This window comes from Ambystoma mexicanum, chromosome 6p, assembly GCF_040938575.1.
Source record: "Ambystoma mexicanum isolate Mex_15411 chromosome 6p, UKY_AmexF1_1, whole genome shotgun sequence".
NCBI lineage: Eukaryota > Metazoa > Chordata > Amphibia > Caudata > Ambystomatidae > Ambystoma > Ambystoma mexicanum.
The window spans coordinates 481,309,845-481,333,954 of NC_090935.1; the positions used below are offsets into that span (position 1 = coordinate 481,309,845).

At 49.1% G+C, this 24,110-nt stretch overlaps 1 protein-coding gene across 2 annotated transcripts in view; it reads left to right on the top strand.

Moving 5' to 3' along the window:
• MTREX (Mtr4 exosome RNA helicase) overlaps window positions 1–24,110 on the top strand; it is a 1,095,475-nt gene that overhangs the window by 558,521 nt on the left and 512,844 nt on the right. The gene's annotated exons all lie outside the window — the stretch shown is intronic.

Consider the following 24,110-nt stretch of genomic DNA (forward strand, 5'->3'; position numbering starts at 1 on the left):
CGTTCCTGTCTGGTGTGCCCCTGCTGGACATCTGCAGGGCTGCTACGTGGAGGTCGACGCACACCTTCACGAAGTTCTACTGCTTCGACAGGTATTCCAGGGAGGAGTCCAGAGTAGGCCAAGCAGTGCAGCGCAACCTGTTGGGTTGAAGGTGAGCCTGGCGATGAGGTTAGAGATGCTTAATTTGAGCTTTGCCACCTCCCGTGGTTGTGCATGTGTGTACTGCTGTGTATTCTTACTTCATGAGCATGTGAATCCATGCCAGATCCCATGCTGGAGAAGGAACAAGTTACTTACCTGTAACTGTTGTTCTCCAGCATGGGTCTGGCATGGATTCACATGCAAACCCTCCCGCCTACCCCTCTACGGCTCTTCTCTTGGTCCTACTGCCACTTCACCTGCTACCAAATCTGCAGATGGCTACCAGATGAGGGGCTTAGGTAGAGGGCAGTCATTGGCTGGGGGCAGTATGACCCAGAGACCAGTGATTTGTTATTAGTAGAAAGACAGTTCAGAAACGAAACACACTGATTTATTCTTTCTCCAGCATTGGATCTTTCATGGATTCACATGCTTAGAATATTCCCCGTCGTCGGGTTGGGAACGCTCGGTATCTTTTTTTTAAAAAGTGTTTTCCATTGGGAAACTCGACACTTGTGTCCTACCGACGTCCTTTCGGGACGCTTACGCATGACCCAATAGGACATAAGGTATAAATAGCCCTGCCCCCAGGGCTCCGTTCAGATTTCAACCGTCTCCAAAGTAGTCGGGATCACATCGTGTTTTCTACACTTTGTTAGGTTGTACTTGCTTTCCAAAATGTCTGGGAAAGCGTTGTTCCTCCCGTGTGCCACGTGTGGAATGAAGAAAGTTTATGAAGGTGTTATGGAGAATTCTCTGTTAAGGCTAATTTCCCAAACCTAGTGAGTCCCCCAGCAGCTTTGCTGGATTTTTGGGGTTTATTTTTTCTCTCCTGCTAAGAGTGAGACTCTTTTACTCCCACTCTTAGACATGATTTGAGGTGTTCCTTTATTTTTCAATGTGTTTTATGGGCTATGGGGTCTTTTACTCCATAGGGTCTCATGTGTTTTTGATGTGGGTTACACAGCACCCTCCGTACCGTAACCCAGGGGTGTCGTAGCGACCCCCCCAACATAGACTGCATACCCTGGGACTGACTACTGTCTCCCAGAGCATGTTAAGTCACCATTGGCTTTACTAGTCCCAAATTATGAACAGAAACCAGTACAAACATCATATTGTGGACGTACTGGTTGGGGCAATTCGATTGCCCCGGGGTCTGTTGCTCGAGGGGGCATGTCTCCGTCCCCCCTGATAGAGTTTTGGCTGGTGGCAGTGAATACTACTTTTTATATTCGACCGCGAATATCTCTATGGGATTTTCCCATTGTTCGTGGCTACCAACTTCAATTATTTAATTCTTATAGCCTCGAACATACCGCTGGTTTATTTAATTAATATTAATTCACCGGTTGGTATTTTTTGCCAGTACTCGATTCTAAAATGGTGTTTGTGTTCTCCTCTGTGACTCCAACCCAAGTCGAGCCCTTTCTTCCACTTTTTGGCGGGCTTCTCCACAGAAGCCTCCAAAAGTGGTGCCACTCTGTCTGGTTACCACAAGGGGTGTAGGAGGGGGTTTAGGCACCCTGGACTGAGTTACCTTGGTAACTCAAGTCGCACTCTTGTGTGATTGGCCCAAGTGGTGAGCCGGCTGACTCACCACTTACCATGTTTGATTGACAGCTAGGCTGAGTGAATGGGGGTGTGCTGCATAAAAGCAGGGCTTTGGGGACTGGAACTTCAGAAGTCGCCACAGGACCTAAGAATCCGAGGAGGGAGTAGCTGAGCCGACCTGCAACGACGACACCACCGGTGGAGCCCTGCTGAACCGTCGCACCACTTTTCCCGACGTCAGAGATGATCTCCAGTCCGGAGAGTCTTCTTCCTTTGACTGGTAGGGATAACCAGTTTTGCCTTCTTTTCACCTTCCGGGAGCATCTCGTGGCCGCCTTGCCCGTGCCAAGCAACCCGGCAACCGGAATAGCACGGTTTACCACTACCGCGAAGAGAAGGGTAGTACCTATTAACCGAAGAACTCCGCGGCTGGTTTCTTCCCTGGCAGTGCAACGACCTCCATCTCGAGACCTCTTCTTCCTCTGGACTAAACTCCGACTTGCACCTGCTGCCAGGAACTGCCCCCGCTGGAGCTTCCTTCACACTTAAAGTACTGTGTCCCGCCTGGCTTCCCTTGTGACAGATCGTTCGGGGTGACAGTAAAGCCTCGACTTTCTAACCTGGGCTAGCCTGGCACAACCTAGCTAACTTTTCCTGACTTTAATTTCATCCTTTTTGTGCGAACTATCTACAAGACTCTTTGGGCATAACCCCACTGTGTGAGCCTGGACCCCTTCTGCTTGCTCTCTCCAAGAGTGGGCCTTGCAATTGACTTCCTGGCTCTCCAGTAGAACTCTACCTATCCTGCCTTACTGTGGTTCTTTTAAAAGTATTGAAACTTGTGTGCTTCCATAACTCTGCCTTTTTCTCCCCTTTTTCTTTATAACTTATCAGTGTCATCTTATGTTAAGCGCTCACGTCTGTCTGAAAATAAGTGGTGTTTCTCACTAAGACTTGTCTAATAAGTGAATAGGGTTGTATATATATGATGGTGACTGTGTGCTGAATTTACTTACCTCGTTTTTGCTACTGTAAATCCCAAGTGTGTCTTTAAATAATTATATACTTTTGCACCAAAGCTCTGGTCAGTGTTTGTACTACTGTGTCTCTGTACCTATTATGTATACTCTGCATACTGCCTAACTCTTCTTGAGGGAAGTCTGACTGCTCAGCCACAGCTACCAAGTGAATCTGTGTGGTACAGACTGCTACCAAGTGGGTTTACTGCCAAACACCTGTAGTCTTAAATCTTTTGCAGTGGTCCCTAAGGGAACTGCACAGGTTTCTGCCTAACAGAAGGGGACGGGCACATGGACTGCCTTTATTGTCTCTACCCTCATCACTCTGCGGACACCTGTGATATCTGCTAAGGGTTCTCGCAAAAAACATTGAGGGACCGTAATCGGCGTCTGATATCGTGGCTGAACGAAGGGGCCTACCCTCCATCTGAGGTAGGATTGGTGCACAGCCTGGCATCGAACAGACCTAAGTCCCCTGTAGTTCCACGCCGGTCGGTATCGGAAAAGCCAAGGCCTACGGACAAGAGTTGCTCTTCTTCGGGGAAATATCTAGCGAAAGGCGCTCCATCGTCAAAACATGGTCATTTGGACCAGGCCCGTAAACCAGAAAAATCTTAATCTACTTCAAAAAAGGATGGGAAAGACCCTTTAAGGCGCTCCTCCTCAGGAGACCATCGTAGGTCTTCCTCGAGTAGAGAATCTTCAAAACACGGCCTAGAGACTTGAAAAAGGCGGGATCGCCTAAAAAGTCTGCGCCACAACTGCCAGAGCCGTCAACGGGAATCCCGTCATCGACGGCTTCATTACCATCCGCAGTGTCAATCCCTGCAGTGGTGTCGTCGACCCCAGTGGAGGCGATCGACAAGGGAGAAGTAGAAACTCCCAGGTTTTCATAGTCTATGGTGGATCCTCCAGAGGCTTGGTAACCTGCGGTGTATGACGCAAGGAGTCTGCTCTCTCGATGGTGGAGGAGCGGGAACCTGTGATGCATCCAACAGATCTCGGCTTACAGGGCCTGGGCCCGTCGACAACGTCGGGGATTCAAAATGTTCAACCTACGTCTTCTCTGCTAAATCCGTTGTCGATGTCTTTACAAGTTTTATCTACGCTGCAGTCCCTCTTAAGCCAGTTGGATGCAAGGCTGCCTCCCATGGGTATGCCTCCGGTGACACCAGTCGTCGACGCAGTAGGCCCCGCTCCACGTTCAACGGCTGATTTGCCGGTCTCACGTCAGCGAAGAAACCCCCCTCCCCCGCCCATTCACACCCGGAAGAGGGTGAACTACAGGACTCTGAGTCGGATAAAGGTCCCAGAGACTCATCTCGGACATTTCATCGTCGCCGTCAAGAGACCCTACGTGGGAATCTGATGGAGAAATGGAAACGCCTAGGAGTTGGCCCAACAGTCACCTCCAGATGACATCGGGGGCCTTTCATGCGATGATGGCGAAAGCCTGTATTGAGTTTGGTCTGACCCCTGAGGAAGAATGGAAGGAATGCTTCTTATTTGACATTATGGGGTAGGAAGAGAAGGAAGTCAATTTTCTCGGTTCCTATTCTGGACCACGTTTGGCAGGAAGGCTTAAGTACCATGCGCCATCCATTTTTTCGGAGCCTGCAGTCAAGGGCAGGTTAGAGAAAAAATGTAAGGCCCCGGACTCTACACCCAAGTATTTGACCACACAGCCCTCTCCTGAATCAGTGGTGTCAGCGGCGGCTAGCAGAAAAGCTAGATCACAACACAAATGCACAACACCTCTGGACAGTGAAGCTAGAAGGCAGGATGCCTTTGGAAAGCAAGTCTAAGCGGCTAACTAGTTAGCTATTATGGCACCCTACAACCGTGAAATGTGGCATCGCCTGGCCCCTATCTTGGAACACCTGCCCGAAGACCACCGAAAGACAGCCATGCTACTAGTGCGTGAAGGTGAGGAGGCATCAAATCACAGTATCTACATCGCTGTAAATTTGGCGGAGTCAGAGTTCAAGCAGATAAATAATGGGGTGGTACTAAGGAGACGGGCCTGGTTAAAGTGTACAGACTTTAGGCCGGAAATGTCCATTATAAAGTGCTAGACATGCCCTGTGAAGTGGAGCAGTTATTTGGGGAAAAGATAGACTAAGCCCTCAAGGGCATGAAGGAGGATTCAGATACGGCAAGATCACTGGGGGTATTACAAAGTGGAAGTGCGTTTTGACCTTTTCGCACCTTCCGCAGAGCTTCGGAAATTCTCGATTTGCCACCTCCAGAGACCGGAATTTCAATAGATCGGTATACTCCTCCCAGGGATACAGGCGAGCTGTCCAGGCGACACGGAGAAGCCAGGATTTTCAGACTTCTAGAAGGAGAGGACAGCCTTTGTCTACCAAGAGTAAGCAATCGAAATCTCAGCAAGGACAATCTTCAAGACGTCCTGGGAGGCAGAGTGGCCCATTGCGTCCACGAATGGGAAAGGATTACATCGGACCGTTGGGTGTTGGACACAGTGAGACTATACCATTCTTTACAATTCAAGGTCACGCCATCTCCCATTCCTCCCCTGTATTCGGCGCAACCCCATCATCACATCTTACAGCAGGAGGTTGTGCTTATGCTTCAAAAAGGGGCTATAAAATTGGTTCCGGTGGCCAAGAGAGGCCTGGGGCTCTACTCGCGTTACTTTGTGGTTAAAAAAAAAACGGGAAGTGGTGACCCATTCTGGACCTTCGAGCTCTCCAAGACTCTGCAACGCCTGAAGTTCAAGATGCTTACACTTCAGGAGGTTATCCGGTCGATACAACCAGGGGATTTTCTGGCGTCTGACTTACAGGATGCATATTTCCACATACCCATGCGTCGGCGTCAGAGAAAATTCCTGAGATTCGTGGTGGGTCAGTCATTACCAATTCAAAGTGCTCCCATTCGGTCTAAAATAGTCTCCCACAACGTTTATGAAATGTTTGGCTCTGGTGGCGGCATGGCTACAACGAGAAGGTCATCACCTTGTCTACCCTTATCTGGACGACTGGCTAATACAGGGTTTGTTGCCGGCAGTAACGCAGGCAAGCCTCGACGTTACCATGCAGCTGCTACAAGGGTTGGGCTTCGCAGTCAACTTCAAGAAATCCTTTGTCTCCCTCCAGGAGGTTGGTGTTTTTGGGCGCGGAATTCCAGACTCATTCGGGACTGGTGAAACCTTCTATAGAGAGGCTTCACAAACTCAAGCAGAAAGCGGAGGAGTGGAGAGCTGGAACCAGAGTGTCATTCAGAAGCTACATATCGCTGCTAGGAGCCTGGGTGTCATATATCCCGTTAGTGAAAGACTGTTGTCTCGTCATGAGGCCAATACAAGAATTTCTGGCGTACCGGTGGTCTCAAAGTTGCAGATTGTAGTCCGACAAAGTGATGATTAACAGCAATCTACTAGAAGCACTTCGGTGGTGGCATCTCTCAGACAATCTGACACGAGGAATGCCTCTGCTAGAGCCGGAATTTCAATCCACAATTGTGACGGATTCCTCTCACAGGATGGGGAGCTCATCTGGGGTCCTTACAAGTTCAAGGTCGGTGGTCCCCAGGAGAATCGCGCCTTCACATCAATGTACTGGAACTAAGAGTGGTTCGTTGGGCTCTGAAATCGTTCTTGATGCGCATAAGAGGATTGGTTGTGAGAGTATTAACGGACAATACGACCACGATGTTCTACCTCCCAAAACAAGGGGGCACTCCTTCCAGAACACTCGAGCGAGGCTCAGGAACTATGGCGTTGGGCCCTCAAACAAGGCAACATCGTGACGTTTCACCTACCATGGGTGATGAATGTACAGGCAGACGCTCAGCAGAGAGATGAACCAACTCCACGAGTCAGCTGAATGATCAGCAAGTGTTGAGCATCTTCATGAAATGGAGTCGTTCTTCGCTGGATCTCTTCTTAATCCGGGAGAACAAAAAGTGCAAGCAGTTCGCCAGTAGATGGCCACAGCCATTCCACTCATTCGACGGACCCTCCAGTGGATTCAGAAATATCCATGCCATGTGATTCCGATTGCCCCTCACTGGGCCAGGCAGCTGTGGTTTTCGGACCTGCTCCATCTATCTGTGGCAGAACCAGTGAGCTTTAAAGTGATGACGGACCTTTTGTTTCAAGACAAAGCAGTTTGGCATCACGACCCGGGCTCCCTCAACCTGATGGCTTGGCTCCTGACATCTCAGAGTTTGGTTTGCTGAACATTTCTAGAGATTGTCGCTGCATTTTAGTGGCGGCGAGGGCTCTGTCCACGAATGTCTCGTACGCATGCAAGTGGAAAAGGTTCTATGTGGAGTAAGGATCAGCCGGGGGTGGACCCTTTAAACATTTAATCGGTGCAAATTCTGCCTTATTTACTGCACTTGGCGAGAAAAGGTTTGTTTTTCTCTTACATAAAAGTTCACCTGGTGGCCATTTCTAGGTTTACTCGAAAGAGGCACTCGACTGAGTTTATTTTGGACTTTTCCTTCGGCCAAGAAGTTCCCTTCTGGTTGGAGTCTCAATCTCGTGCTATCAGGACTAATGAAGGCTCTGTTCGAGCCTATGTTGTCGCCCCTGAAATTTTTGTCGTGGAAAATGGCCTTTTTGGTGGCCATTAAATCAGCAAGAAGAATGCCAGAGCTGCAAGCTCTGGTGATCCCTCTCCCCCCCATACTTAAGTTTCTTCAAGGACAAGGTGGTGTTGGCGACTAACCCTCATTTTATTCCGAAAGTACCAACTACGTTCCATAAATACTCAATTGTGTTACCAGCATTCTTCGCTGCGGCTTCCTCGTTGGCAGAGAAGGCCCTCCATACATTGGACGTTAAAAGAGCATTGAAGTTTTATCTGAATCGTACTCAAGAATTCAGGCGTAAGAGACAACTTTTTGTGGCTTATGGACCCTCAGTAAAGGCAAGACCAATCTCCAAACAAGGGCTATCCCGCTGGGTTTCGTCAGCCATTGCTTTCTGTCACTCTAAGGCGAGCCACTGCATCGTCAGCGGCATTATGGTCTGGGATTCCGCTAGTGGACATCTGTCAGACGGCCTCCTGGTCAGTGCCGCATACATTTACTCAGCATTATTGCCTGGAGCAACAGCATGGACCAGATGTGCAGATGGGACGCGTAGTCCTGCGACGCTTGTTTCAGTAAGGTAAGCCCCCAGAGTGGGGTACCTGTTTCAAATGTACCATGGTTGTTGCTTTTCTTGCTGGTTGTATGTTTGCCTTCCTATTGTATTGGTTTGCATTACACGCCTCCATGTATAAGGATACTGCTATGTAATCTATTCTAAGCATGTGAAGCCATGAAGATCCAGTGCTGGAGAAGGGAGTAGTTTCGTACCTGCAACTCCATTTCTCCAGCGTTGTTATCTTTCATGGATTCACATGCGCCTGCCGGCCTCCCCTGAATGCAAACCAGATATTACCTCTACTTTGGAGATTAAAATCTGAATGGAGCCACGGGGGCGGGGCTATTAATACCTTACGTCCCATTGGTTCATGCGTAAGCATCCCAAAAGGACGTCGGTAGGACACAAGTGTCGAGTTTTCCAATGGAAAACGCTTTTAAAGATACCGAGGGTTCCCGGCCTGACGGGGAATATTCTAAGCATGTGAATACATGAAAGATACCAACGCTGGATAAATGGAGTTACAGGTAAGAAACTACTCCCTTACCAAGGGTTCCCAGCCTGACTGGAATATTCATGAGCATGCAAATCCATGCCAGACCCATGCTGGAGAACAGTTACAAGTAAGTAACTTGTTCGCTAACACTTTTGTGGTATACATTTTAGAAATACGCAGTCTCTGACAAACTCCATAGGCATCATCTTTTGCATTTTCACACAGCACCTCCAGTGCAGTGGCACAGGGAAGTCTTTCAGATTTCCCAAAGGTTTAAATACCTTCTCTGGGATAAACTGCTTCCCAGAGCAGTAAAGTGAAATTGACTTTCTCCAGCATGGGGTCTGGCATGGATTCACATGCTCATGAATATTCCCCGTCGTCAGGCTGGGAATCCTCGGTAAAGAAAAAACCAGTATCAGTTTCGTTTCTGATCTGTCTTTCGTAGTAATAACCAATCACTGGTCTCTGCGTCATACTGACCACAGCCAATGACTGCCCTCTACCTAAGCACCGCCTCTGGCAGCCATCTTCAGATTTTTACCGCACGTTCATGTGTTGGGATCCTCGTGCTATTGCTCTCGAGCGTTAGTGCTATTTTTTCACGTTTTTTCTCAAAAACTTCATTTTTTCGGTCAAAAGAGCCTCAAGCTCCACCGACTCTCCATCCGATCAACGGGAACCGTGTCGGATTCGTCTGCGCCCCTCAAGGGTGAAGATTTCGTCGAGCTACGCTTTTGGAGGACTCCAGAAGGTTCTCAGGCCCGGTCATGGCCCAGGAGAAGGGAAGCTCGACGCCCGGAAAGCTGTTCAGGGTCTGCCCTGGATGCCAGCTGCAGAACGTCTTCAAGGAGGACGAACACTCTTTTTGTCTTTACTGCCTACATGAGGACAAGACGCACGTGGAGAAGGACTGTGCGTTTTGCGGCAACATGTCGGAGCGGACCATGAAGGACCGCCATCAACGTCTCGCCAACTTGCTGGAAGGGAAGAGCCCGTCCGGCGAGAAGAAGAGGAAGAAATCCGAGCGGTCTTCTAAGACCTTTGAGGACGCCCCGGCGACGGGGGTCCAACATAAGGCCAAGCACCGCGAGTCCGCTGGCACCGGGAGCGCCGAACGGTTGGGCTCTACGGGCGCCAGGCTGGGCGCACCCTCCCCGGCACCATCAACCACGAGCCAACGCTCTGGGTCGGGTCAGAGGAAGGCCGAGCACCCGGCGAGGCTCCTAGAGAGGCCCCGGTCGAGCTCGAAGGCGGAGGGGGAGCGAGGCACTGTCCCCCCCCCCCTCAAGGATAAGGCGGTGAGCGCACCTAAGGTGGTGAAGGCCTTAATCCATCCGGCCAAGCCCTCTATCGAGTCTGTCGCGGCGGCCCTGGCTCAGCCTGTGGAGGCTACGCCAGTGGTGGCGACCTCGGGGCTCAGAGTCTCCCTGCCACCTCAGAGGGAGTCCTCTTTTGTGCCCATCGATAGGACCCCTGTGAAATCCCCCGTGGGGAAGAAAAAGGGGGGGCAGGGCGTCGTCGTAGATTCGGCCTCAACCTCGGAGGAGGAGCTGGTCGAAGTCTTGAGCCACGGCCTCGGCGTGGAAGAAGACCGGCCCGTCGGGATGGATCCCGACGCAGGTGACGACATCGTCGAGGGTACCGACGGGGCCCCTGATCGCCCGTCGGATTCCCCTCTGCCAGCGCCGAGAGACAGCTCGGCGGCCATTTTGTTGGCTATACAGTCCTTATGCTCAGAGATAAGGACGAGACTACCGTTGCCGACGGAACCTCTCCCGTCGGGGGACCCAGAACCGGGACCTTCTGGGGTTCCCCATACCAAGAAAAGAAGGATCCACCCTCCTCCTTTTCAGCCGTCGCGCCCCTTCCAGCCCTCCTCCCCGTCCACTCGAGGGGATGATACGGGGACTGACACGGCAGCGACGGGTACGGACGACTAGGTATACGACGAGGATGTACCGTCGTCGCCTCCCACCAGGGCTTCTCCGCCCGACGAGATTGGATCGTTTCACTCCATGATCGCCAGGGCATCCGAGCTTTTCCAACTCTGCCCTGAGGAGAAGGAAGGTTTCCTTTATCAGCGGCGCGAGGCCAAGAGGAAGATGGTCCTCGCAGTGCCTCTATTGGACGACATTTGGGATGAGGGCCTCACCCTCCTCAAGAACCCTTCCACGACGCCAGCTAGAAGAGACCGGTACGAGAAAAAGTACCGGGTCCCGGACACGGCCCCCCTGTGCTTCCGGGCGCAGCCTACCCCGGACTCCGTCGTCTCCGCGGCGGCCAGGAAAAAAGCGGGGGGGGGGGTGCGGCCTCCACATCGACTTCCCCACCGGACGGCGAGGGAAAGAAATTGGACGCTATGGGACGCAGAGTCATCTCGTCTGCAGCGACGACGATTAAAGCTGCCAACGCCTTGGCTATCGTGGCCCGATACGACAGGGAGCTCTGGTACAAACTGGCTCCCCTGCTGGACTTCTTGCCGGACGACAAGAGAGCAGAGGCCCTGGAGATCCTGCAGGAAGGTGGTGGCTTCAGACCACGCCATTACCGTTGCGACGGACATCGCCGACACTGGGTTCCGCCAGTTGGGCAACAGCGTTTGCCTTAGGCGGCGTGGATGGCTCAAGGCTACGGACTTCCGTCAAGACGTTCAGACCAGAGTCCTGGACATGCCCTTCGATGGGAACAACCTGTTTGGGAAAACAGTGGACGATTCCCTTCAGGCCATTAAAGCGGACACCGAGACGGCCCGGGCCCTTGGAGTTCTGCAACAACGACGGACGCCCTTTCGGAGCAGCGGAGGCAAGGGTGCCTCCAAAGGTTCCGGCGGCGGTTTCTCCTCCTACCGTCAAGCGGCCCGCTCGTCGTCTCAGGAGGCCTACAGAGGACGAGGCAAGTCTGGCGGACCCCGCCGTCGTCGCCAAGGACAAGGCGGCAAAGCCTCGTCGAAGCAGGATTGAACCAGCCGTGGGGTCGGGCCCCCACCGAAGCACCCCGGTGGGAGGCCGGCTGGCGAGCTTTGTCAGTGTGTGGGAGTCCATCTCCACCGACCGTTGGGTGCTGGACGCCTTGGCCCGGGGCCACGCGCTCGAGTTTCAAAGAAAGTGTCCGCGCGTCCCCCCCGTGGCCAGGAAAGAACTTCACGTCCCTCAACTTCTCCTGGAGGTAAAGGCGATGCTCAGGAAGGGCGCCATCGAACTCGTCCCAAAGAGGCTTCGGGGCTCCGGAGTTTACTCGAGATACTTCCTCATGAAGAAGACGACGGGGGGATGGCGCCCCATCCTGGACCTGCGACGTCTATCAAGGTGCAAAAGTTCCGGATGGTCACCCTCCAGCACGTCCTGGGTCAGCTGGAGGAAGGAGACTTCCTGTCGTCGTTGGATTTGGAGGATGCCTACTTCCATATTCCCATCCTGAAGGGGCACCGAAAATTCCTCAGGTGAACTACGCCAAATCTCACCTGGTACCCGCGCAAGACGCTCTGTTTCTGGGAGCGAGGCTCAACACAGTGTCCCTTCTGGCCTCCCCGTCGGAGGAGAGGACCAGGACCATCCTGGGCAAGGTGCAGCGGATGTTGGTGGCCGACGCGGCCAAGGTGAGGTCCATCAAGTCCCTCCTCGGAATGATGTCTTCCTGCATCTACCTCATTCCCATGTGCAGGCTCCGGATGCGCCCGTTGCAGGAGTTCCTGGACGCGCGCTGGATCCAAACGACGGGCAGCTTCGAGGAAAGGATCACACTCGACGAGAGTTTCCGACGAGCGATCCGGTGGTGGGGCACCCGCGCGCATCTGACGGCGGGCATGGACTTCCAGACCCCAGCCCACCAGGAGACCGTGACCACGGATGCCTCCCTGGAAGGGTGGGGAGCGCACACCGAAAATCTGCACGCAAGAGCCCTTTGGCTCCCGACGGAGAAATCCTTACATATCAACGTCCTGGAGCTCCGTGCAGTGTTTTGGGCCCTCAGGTCCTTCCTTCCGTCCCTCAAGGGCAAGGTGGTGAGGATCTTCACCGACAACACCACCACCATGTTTTACATCAGGAAACAGGGCGGAACCAGGTCCCCAGCACTGTCCAAGGAGGCGCAGGACCTGTGGCATTGGGCAGTCGCCCAAGGGATGTTTCTGGTGCCGTTTCATCTGGCAGGGATAAAAAACACCATCGCCGACTCACTCAGCAGGGAGCTGCGCTCGTGCCACGAGTGGGAACTACGGCAGGATCTGGTGGATCGCCTCTTCCGACGGTGGGGCACACCCCAGATCGACCTGTTGGCGACGGCGACGAACTCCAAGTGCCGGAGGTTCGCCAGCAGGTTTCCCCAGGCGAGGAGCATGGGCGATGCTTTCTCGTTCCCCTGGGAGGGCCTGTTCCTCTACGCGTTCCCTCCTTTGCCACTGCTAATCCGGCTCGTCAACCAGCTCAAGAGGTCACGGTGCAGGATGATCCTCGTCGCACCTGCGTGGCCGAGGCAGGTATGGTTCCCGGACCTTCTGGACTTGTCAGCGTCCCCGCCAATCAAGCTGCCGGTGGACGCGGATCTGCTCTCCAGGGAAGGAGGCGCCATCCTCCACCATGACCCGAAATCGCTGAACTTGCAGGCCTGGCTCCTGCAGCGCTAGAGTTTGGAGGATACGACATACCGGCCCACTGCAGAGAGGTTCTTGCAAAGGCCAGGGCGTCCTCGACTCTTAAATGCTACGGACACAAATGGAAGAGGTTCTCTGTCTGGTGCCACGCACAGAAGATTAACCCTCTACGGATTACGGCTCCCCAAGTACTGCCGTACCTGCTGATGCTGGCCAAAGCTGGACTGGCACACGCGTCCATCAAGATTCATCTTGCTGCGATCTCCCGATACACCAGAACCACGGGGCGGACGTCCTTGTGGTCTCATCGTCTGGTGAAAGAGTTCATGAAGGGACTGTTCAGATCGTTCCCGCCAGTGAAGGCTCCGGCCCCGGCGTGGGAGCTCAACGTGGTGCTGACCAAGCTCATGGGACCTCCGTTTGAGCCTCTGCACTCGGCCCCGTTGAAGTTTCTGTCGTGGAAAACAGCGTTTCTTGTGGCCATCACCTCCGCACGACGGGTGGGAGAGATCCAGGCCCTTTCCTGCAAGGCCCCGTACTTGACTTTTCACGACACGAGGGTAGTGCTCAGGACGCACCCCTCCTTCATGCCCAAGGTACCGTCGGACTTCCACCTCAACGAACCCTTGGTGTTGCCTGTATTCTTCCCGTCGCCTTCGTCGCCGGCTGAGAGAACTTTGCACTCGCTGGATGTGGCTAGAGCGCTGAAGTTCTACGTGGACCGCACGAAGTGTTTTCGGAAGACGTCACAACTCTTTGTGAACTTTGGACCTGTCAATCAGGGGAAGGCTCTCTCGAAGGCTTCCATTTCCAGATGGCTCTCCGGCTGTATCATGTACTGTCATCGGTTGGCAAACCGACCGCTGCCTGGCCGTCCGAGAGCCCATTCCACCAGAGCGATCGCAGCTACCACGGCGTTCCTTTCTGGTGTGCCCCTGCTGGACATATGCAGGGCTGCTACGTGGAGGTCGACGCACACCTTCACGAAGTTCTACTGCGTCGATCGGGATTCCAGGGAGGAGTCCAGGGTCGGCTAAGCAGTGCTGTGCAACCTGTTCGCCTGAGGTGAGCCTGGTGAGGAGCTAAGAATTGCTTAATGTTGAGCCTTTGCCACCTCCCGTGGTTGTGCATGTGTGTACTGCTATGTATTCTTTATTCATGAGCATTGAATCCATGCCAGACCCCATGCTGGAGAAGGAACAAGTTACTTACCTGTAACTGTTGTTCTCCAGCATGGGTCTGGCATGGATTCACATGCGAACCCTCCCGCCTACCCCTCTGCGGCTCTTCACTTGGTCATACTGCCACTTCACGTGCTTCCAAATCTGAAGATGGCTGCCAGAGGCGGTGCTTAGGTAGAGGGCAGTCATTGGCTGTGGTCCGTATGACGCAGACACCAGTGATTGGTTACTACTACGAAAGACAGATCAGAAACGAAACTGATACTGGTTTTTTCTTTACCGAGGATTCCCAGCCTGACGACGGGGAATATTCATGAGCATGTGAATCCATGCCAGACCCATGCTGGAAAACAACAGTTACAGGTAAGTAACTTGTTCCTTCTCCCAGTTCTTTAGGTCGTTCCGGAGTCCCAGAATAGCTGTGGGAAATTGCTTAAATAGGGGTCCCCAGGGAGATGCACCCCAAGGTATTCAATCGCTTTTTTGGACCAGGGAATTGGCAACAGCGGGCCGAGGTCTGCCTTTTGTTGCTTAGAAAGGTTAATTGGGAGGGCTGCCGATTTATCTAGGTTAATCCTGAACCTGGAGACCACCCCAAATTCCTCGATTTCCTTCCAAAAGGAGCTAAGGGAGCCACCTAGGTCGGTTATAGTTACCATGACGTCGTCTGCGTATAGGGCAATTTTATATTCATGGTCCCCCACCCTCAACCCCTTTATCCTAGGGTTCTGCCATATTCTGGCTGCAAAGGGCTCCATAGAGAGCAAAGATCAGGGGCGAGAGGGGGCACCCCTGCCGTGTACCCCTATTTACCTTTATTCTTTCAGATTTGTTGCCATTGACACGAAGCTGCGTGGTGGGGTCTGATAGTTGGCCATGACCCATTTGGTGAAGTTTGGACCAAACCCAAAATGCTCCAGCAGCTTTCGGATGTAGCCCCAGTCCACCCGGTCGAAGGCCTTGTGTGCATCTAAAGATATTACGGCCATTCCCTCTTACGGGCGCTCTCAATTAGAGTATCAATCAGAGTATCGCTCTCTGCCTACCCGCCAGTACCTTTGAATATATTTTCCCGTCGTTTTTCATTAGGGTTATTGGTTGATTGGAAGAGGGCAGTTCGGGGTCTTTCCCCCGCGTATGGATAAGAACTCTGAGCGATTCTGTCATAGAATTCATGATGGAGCCTGTGGATAGGAAGGAGTTGAATAAGACCAATGTGCTCACGTAGATTTTGTAAACTGTCGCCGTAAAGCCGTCTGGGCACAGGGCCGTGCTCTTTAAGGATTTGATGGCTTCAGTTATTTCTTCCGGTGTGATGGGGGATTCTAGCGGTGCTAGCAGAGATTTATTTTGGGGATGGATGGGACTACGATATCTGGGCAGGTCCGTGAGTGATGCCCCGACATTATTGTTCTGTGGTGGTTCACCAGTTCCTCCATTTTATCTGTCTCGGTGAATCTGGCTTTGCCGTCAGCTCCTATAAGCCTTGGGATATTATTCCTGCTATGGACTTTTTAAAGTTTGTATGCGAGGACCCTGTTTGCTTTATTTCCTTTGCTATAGTAAAATTGTTTAGTGAAGGCCAGTGACTTGGCATCGCGGTCAGCCCAGTGCATCTCAAGTGCAATTTTGGCTTTCTTTAGGGCCCTTTTGGTTTCCCTAGAGCTAGATTTTAGCTCTGCCTCCCAGAACTTAATCCCCTCCTCGATTTTAGCTGCAGCAATATTTGAAACCCGCCTCTGCTCTGCCCAGGCATTGATGAGGGAACCTCTGACCACCACCTTCATGGTGTCCCAGGGTACACTTATCTATGTATCTGCGGGTGCTTTTTCGTTAAAATAGTTCCCTATAGTTTCCCCAATTTCCCTTCTTGTGCTGTCATCCAGCAATATGGAGTAATGCAACTGACTGGTTTCTGTCTACCAGAAGCACCTTCTTCCGGAGCCCTCGCGGCTGCGATAGTAGTAGAAATGTCAATAAAATAGAAATCACCAAAATGGTGGAGGGGAGGGCTAGCACTCTTAGTCGCTGTTTTGAATGTCTCCACTTTCCTCTTGGAGCGTTCAGCATGCAGGGCTTACCAAAGTAAAAGGCAACTTGCTGGTCAACGGAGAGGCTGCTTGGAAGGAGATGATTGCCCATTGGAACTCCAATTAAATGGTACCGCATTGAGTAAACTGCAGCCTGGTCCGGTCAGCGGTCCTCTCCAGGCCGTTCCCCTTGAATCAGGCCAAGCACTTCTCCGGTCACTGAGAATCGCGCCAGCAGTATCCCCAGTTTGAATCCTGCACGCACGCAGAGCCCCGCAGAGCCCAAAGACCACAAGAGACTGCGCCTGACTCTGCGGCCGCTCCGCGGCTGGTTGCCGTCTATATGGATAGACGGAGAGGAACGGTGCCGTAGACTCTCTGAATGCTTCTCTGATCCACTGCTATCTGCTCAGACCACAACTCTGCGTCTGACTTATTTAAACTGGCACCCTTCATCAAAATAATTTAAATTGCAAGTGTTGAACTGTTGAAATGTTGAACCTGAACATAATCTTTATTCTATAAGAAGTTCCACTTTCAACTGTATCTGCTCAAAGGAATTCTCCCTTCCCCCAGAAGCTGTTTTACACGAGCCCTGGTTCTCTCAAGGCAGGACTACTGCAATAGCCTTCTCCTGAATCTACCTTCTTCCACTTTACGACCCCTCAGCTAATCCAGAATACGACAGCATGACTTCTCCTTTGCCTCAAACCCATGGACCCCATCTCTTCTCCCCTAAAAACTCCTCTATGGCTCGCGGTTGCGAACAGGTTTAAATTCAAATCCCTCTGCATCATCCACAAGGCTGACAGGGACCTGGGACTTTCTCTTACTAAATACTCTCCCTCTAGACCTCAGAGGCCCTCTGGCCCGAACTCTGTGTGTAAAGTGTTTAGCTAAACAGGGGGCCAGAGGCCGATAACTTTCTTCAGCTGGCTCCCTCTTATGGAACAGCTGCGCCATCTTTCCGTCTTGAGCAGGACTGCCTCAAATTCTGGAAGATCCTCAAGACTTGCTGCTTCGCCTCCTCATACCCTTCGTCTCTCCTCTGCTAATCTCACTATCGCTGTAATTGGTGGCCCTGGGCCCTTATGTATCTCTCGGGGACCTGGCCTCCCATGCCCAATCGCCCCAGGCTCTGTCAACCTCTCAGCACTTGCCTTGGCACCCACCGGCCTCATTGGTGTAGGCTTGCATTTTCTACCCAATGCGGCCCCAGGCCGCGTAGCACTTATTTGACTATGCACTTCATCTGCTGCTCACCCTCGAGCATAGACATTCCAGCACTTACCCGGACTCCCTCTTCCCCTCTTCTTGCTGCACTTGCACGTTCTGACTAATCACAAGGCATAGTCAGCATGTCTTTATCTTCCACAGTATTCGTTGTTTTTCAATCCCATGTTCCCTCCCTGCTGCCCTGTGGACGCTTTGAAACAGAAATCACTGTATAAGCGCCTAACACATGCACAATAAATGAAAATCTAACACTTAAAACTAAAAAAGTTAACCCCAAATCAGGGCGATAGAAAGCATGCAGGACTTACAAATCACTGCAGACTTAAGGATGAAAAAGAACAGGTTGTTTCTATTGGTAATATTAATGATGGAAATGTTGAAGTGGTGAGAATGGATGACGCACTTAATAGAAATAAAGTTATCTCACCAGATATAAATCAGTCCTCTGACTTCAAACGGGACTTAAATGACAGTATAGACAGACAGGAGCTATACCAGTCACCTATGATGTTTTCTCCAACAAATAATGCCTCATCTGTTTCCTCCTGTTCCTTTGTTCAACCAACCCCCTGGCGAAATCACTCTGCCCCAAGTGAAAAGATTCAGGCAATACCGGGAAGTTTTGTTATAGGACTTGAAACCTCTTTGCAAACCATGAATGCAGCTCTTTTTTCACTTACACACCTCTATGATACACTAGATACGAAAATTAATGACCAACACTCCATCCTAATTAAATTACTGCAAAAAACCTCAGTAAAAGAGTCTGGTTGTGGCTGCTGTGAGAAGGATAAGAACAGACACAACCATTGAATTATAAGTGTGGAATCAAGAACTGAAGATACAAAATTACAGGCTGATGATATACTTTTAATAGATTGTACTCAAGATCAATTGTCTGCATTACAATTGGGGGTAAAAAATAAAAATACAAAGGTAAGAAATTTAACAGAACTAGTGCAGGAAAATAAAATTGATAAACTAATCAATGTGGGCGAGCAGGAAAGCTCTCTGAGAAGTAGTATGGAAGAAAAAACAGAAGTGTGTAGTTGGGCAATCCTGCTCCAAAAAGAAGAAAGACAAGGCAAAAAACCTGGAAATTACGATAAGCAACCCCTAATACAGAAAGAAAATGGCGATGTTCAACCTATTGCAGGGGTAGCAGAAAATGAAAATATGCCGATTTACAACATTTTTGACACAAGAAAGAAAGAACCAAATAGGAGTGTCAAAACTGCTACAAAAAAAATCTAAGAATGATCCCACCGTTGCTAACTCTAAAATCACAGGAACAAAGCAATTTATCCGTATACTAACTTTGCCTAAATCAGCGGCAGCTGTAGCTCGCACGGCTATCGCAAATAAATATCGGAAAGCGATATCCCAAAAAGCTAGCCAAGGACGACTGACCCAAAATACGCCCTCAGAATATGAACCTCTAAATAATTTAATTCAAATGGCTGATCAACAAAAGGAAGCGGAAATTTGCAATGCCACTAAGGAGTTATCATGTGGGGCGAGTAGTAGTGATGTATCAAATAGACCATCGAATGGCCTGACTAACACTGAGAACCAGCCTATAAAAGAGAAACAGGAAAAGGCTAGTGTCGAATGTAATGACTCTACAAAACAGCAGCAGGATAAGCTGATACTTATGTCAGAATGGAAATCCGAAATAGAGCAATCCTTAAAAAAAATTATTGCTAAAGTTAATATGAATGAGAATCCAATGGGAAATGACTTGGGTGGGGGAATTCATACACCTGTGAATAACACAATAAGACACAATCAACCTCAGCCTAAAACACACCATACAACCAAAGCTGGGTATCAAACGCCTGGCAGAGATGTTAATACAAATTGTCTCATAATGCAGTGTCGACCTCGGCCTTGTCAAAGTTTTGATGTGAATAGGCAATCTGTGTTGAATATATTTGCTGAGGTTCAGGTTCTTGAAGGGATAAGTTCATGTGATATAGACCAGATAGAATTCCCTCACCGAAACGATCTGTCCATGATAAAGCTATGGATGAAATCCAGCTTTGTCAAAAATGCAGTATGGGAAGCGCGAGATGATCTCTATGAATTGGGTTTTATTCTGATAAACCCTGCTGTCATGATCTCTGCTTCCAAAAGGTCAGGGTTTTCCCAACTCCCTTGGAAGCAGATTCATAACCCAGGTTCCGAGTGCCAACCAGTCCCAATTGGGACCTTTTGGACCCAGTCCTGGCGCCAGTGGCACCAGGCTCATAAATATGCCCAGTCCCAGCGCTGGAAGCGCCGGGCTCATAATGCTTGGGTGGACTTACCTGCAGCAGACCATGCTGCTTACTTGCCTGCCAGTTGAGCCTCTGATCCTCTTCTGTTTGGAACTACTTTTCCTGTTGGGTGGGGCAGGAGCCACTCCCTAGGTTCAGAAGACTGGAACTCTTCTGGAAAGCAGGAACTCTTTTCTTACCTAGGCGTGGCTGTGGAAGGAGACACCTAAGCACTACAGGAGGCTATTTAAACCACACCCGATGGATGAATCTTGCTTTGCGTTATTCTGCATCCTCTGCAGCAGAACGCTCATCGTGTCTTCTGCATCTGATCCTGGGCCTAAGGAAAAAGGCTTACCATCCTGAATCCAGTCTTCAGCAACACTTATAAAGACAAGAAAGAACAGGTTAGCATTACGGTCTTCAGTGACAGCTCTTCACTTACCTGGGCCATCGGCTGTCACCAACGCCTCGTGCTGCATTCTGAAAGACAAAGGCTTACCTACTCTTCGTGCGCTCCGGAGGTCTTCACACTGCATTCCGGCATCTGAAAGACAAAAGCTTACCAACTCTTCGCACGCTCCGGAGGCCTTCGGCGCTGCATCCCGCATCTGAAAGACAAAACAAGGTGCGTTTAAAGACATTGGGGAACTTTAATACTCACGTGCCATTACTCCTTTCCACATCTAACCCAGTGGGTATTCCGGCACCCTGCAGCCGCTCCGAACTTGTACCTGCAAAATAAAAAGACAGTTAGAGCGCATCGTGAAGCAGGCAACAAGCGCTTACTTACGTGCTTCCAGGCGCTTCTATTCATCACACGGGCTCCATCTTCAACTCACTTCAGCCCGTCATCCACCATCGCCGGAACCCTGCAAAACAAGAGACATCATTACCAAAGGCTTTAAAGACATTAGAATTACTCGAAACTTACCGTTCGTGCAGAAAACGACGGACAGCAGTCCTCTGAAGTCAAGAGGCCTGCTCCCCTTATCCAGTGAAGAAACTGGTTACAGCACCCTGCCCCGAGGCAGATGGAGAGCACGGCGTTCACTTAACTAAGGTGAGAGCGTTAACCTTCGGGGTTCTACAGGAGAAGAGAAAGGGAAGAAGAGAGACATTCAATAACCCAGTTCATTAATCCCATATTTTCTATCTGCAGACATCTTACCCTTCGAGTCAAACATACAGTGCACAGAGGTCCAGCCCAAAGAGCCGGCCGTGTGTTACACGTCACCTTTGAAGATACGGTATACGCCCAGTCAAGACCGGCGCCTCTACGGGAATCAGGTGAGCGTTACACCTGCCTTGTGGGAACAACAACCCCCCCCTATCTCCAGAAACCAGTTTGTGCCCAAAGTAAATGTATACCAGAAAGGCCAAAGTCGTAATTCACGATCAAATGCCTCAAGTTCAAATGGACAAATGATAGAGGAGAGAGAGCTGAGAATGAATGGCAACTAACTAGTCCAAAATCTAAAAACTCTAGCGTTAGCCTCTTGGAATACAAGAGGCTTCAAGCATCTTACCAAATCTAAAGATAGCTTATTATTGAATTATGACATTTTGGCTTTTCAGGAAATTTGGCTTGCAAAGGCTCCAGTGTGGGATACTCATGTGTTAATCTTGAATCCTGCTATCATGCCAGTCAGAGGTAGACCTAGGGCAGGTTTAATGGTAGCTATAAAAACATCCCCCAATATGCAAATTGAACATTGGTTCTCTCCTAACAGCTTTATACAACTGGTAAGGATCAAATTTAAGACTGAAGATATTAGGTTGTTAAACATCTACTGGAATCATTCTGCAATATCCGAATCTGATTTCTTTGAAGCTATGGATGAAACATTAAATCTAACAATCCTAGATCCGATTTGTAATCATGTAATAATAACTGGTGATTTGAATTTAACATGCCTAAACCAAATGGGATCAACTCTTACGCCGATAGCTAAAAGATGGAAATCTTATATGGCGGAACGACTGTTTGTAATGCTAAATGGAGCTAAAAAAGGTGATATGCCATCTAGCAGTACGTGGCAGAGGTTCACAAACGGCAACAATTGATTACACCTTTGTAAACCGTGACCTGTTTTATTATATAACTGAATTTCGAATCATATCCCAGAAAATAAGTGATCACAACATTCAATCCATAAAATGGAACTGGGTAATTGATGACAAATTATATGATTCATCTCTAGCTTGTAACCTAATGACTAATTCAGCTCAAAATAGATTTCATTGGACTCCAGCATCTTTACAACTTTTATGTGAATCACTAGATCGGTCTCAGTATAATAACACAGTTCATGGTTCTAATACTTGTCCGTCTTATGTCGAAGAAATGCAGATCTTCAGGACCAAGAGACATGATCACTATAGTAGCAAGCCTAGAAATCTGCATTCTTATGACTTTGAGGTAGCTACTCATAAATCTCGATAGAGGGCTGATAGAAGAAAAATTATAAAAGAAAATTCTCTTGACTGCTCACGACAACTGAATACACTAAAATGTAAACATAAGAATTGGATAAGAGCAAGGAAAGCTCTTATGTATCAACACGATGCAGAGGTTATGTTAAAATATCTACAAGAGAAAAATTCAGCTAAAATATGGTCACTTCTAAAACAAACACAGACAAAAGTTCAAATAGTGAACCAAATGAACCCCATTCCCCAAGAAGTATGGTCTACCTTTTTATAAAACTTTATATGCTGACACTATCACTACTAGACATCAAGATAATTGTGAACTAAGTAAGACCGAGAATCTTGTATTTGATATTGACAACATCTTATTGTTCATTGCAAAATTGTCCACATCTCGTGCTCCAGGCCCAGATGGTCTGTCAAACTTCATGCCAAATTAAATCCAACTGCATGGGCACAAATTCTAATAACCATCTTTAGTCAAACTGTTTCAACCCACTCCATTCCAGATTCATGGAGGAAATCCATAACTATTCCTATTCATAAAAAAGGGGATAATCAACAACCCAAGAATTATAGACCTATATCTCTCATGGATATACCGGGTAACATTTTTGCCCGCTTATTATTGAGAGATATCAATAAATGGTTGAATGGTGCGGGAATTAGAGACCCAAACCAAACTGGCTTTATGGCAGGAATGGGGACAGCCATTAATCTGCATATTTTGGAAGTACTAAAGAAACAAGAGTATCAGAGAGGGCAGGCAACATATATGGCCTTTATTGACTTTCAGGCTGCCTTTGACTCAGTATGTAGAAATAGGCTAATCAACAAGCTCCAGGAAGCAAAGTGTCTGAACTATATTACATACTGGATCAATGAACTACACTCTAAAACTACAGTCCAGATCAGATTAGCCTTAGATGGCACCCTATCAGATCCAATTGAAACATTTCGGGGGCTAAAGCAAGGATGCATCTTGGCAAGCACCTTGTTTAATTTCTTTGTCTGCAGTGCAATATGATTTTTTGAAAATAACATCTGATGCTCCCCATTTGGGAGGGCATGCAGTCCCCTGGCTATTCTATGCTGATGACTTAGTGTTGCTAGCGAAGACGCCAGGGGGCTTGCAAGCACTCTTAGATACCCTGAGCAATTATGTTGACGCAAACTTGCTTACAATTAACCAAGACAAGTGCAAAATCATGATACTTGAGCCAAAAAAAAAAAAAATCTCCAAAACCAGAAAGTGGCAAATTCATAATGTGAATATAGGTGTCATCTCTGAATACAAGTACTTGGGAGTGACAATTAGCAATAACCAACAGGACAAACCATATTTCTGTGAAGTCGAAACCAAGGTTAACACTGGTATAGCACAGTCTAAGATAATACAAGGCAAATTTGGCAAATTCTCATTACTTCCAGCCATTACATTCTACAAGCAAAAGGTCACACCGATAATAACCTATGGTGCTGAAACAAGAGAGATCGTTCCAGAGAATGAGTGGCTGAAATTTGAGGGTCGTAATTGGAAAAAAATGTGTGGCCTTCCAATGTCTACATCAATGTGCTTAATACGACATGAACTCGGTCTAGTATCATTGTATGCAATTTATACATGGAAGATCTTGATGCTGTATCGTAAATATAACATGGCTACTAGAGAAAATGGAATAATGTATACATGAGAGGCCATATGATAGAATCAGTGAACCCCAAAATTGAGAAATGGAGAAAGTGGGTAAAAGAACTAATGAATATATCTGGTATTGATCTTGAGTTACTCATTAATAACCCAAAGAGGGCAAAAATGATACATGAATTGTTTGATTGGATAAGAACTCGAGAGGCATGCATAAAACTAAGTGTTTAAACAACAAGCTTTCGCAGCTAAAAAACTTCATGTAATGGAAAATTATTATAATTAAAATTACAGATGCCAAATCCAGGTATACATATGAGATTACGATTGAATATTTGTCATACGAATCAAGTGCGATTCATGAGAAAGAAAACATCTAATGCCAATTGTAGATTTTGTCT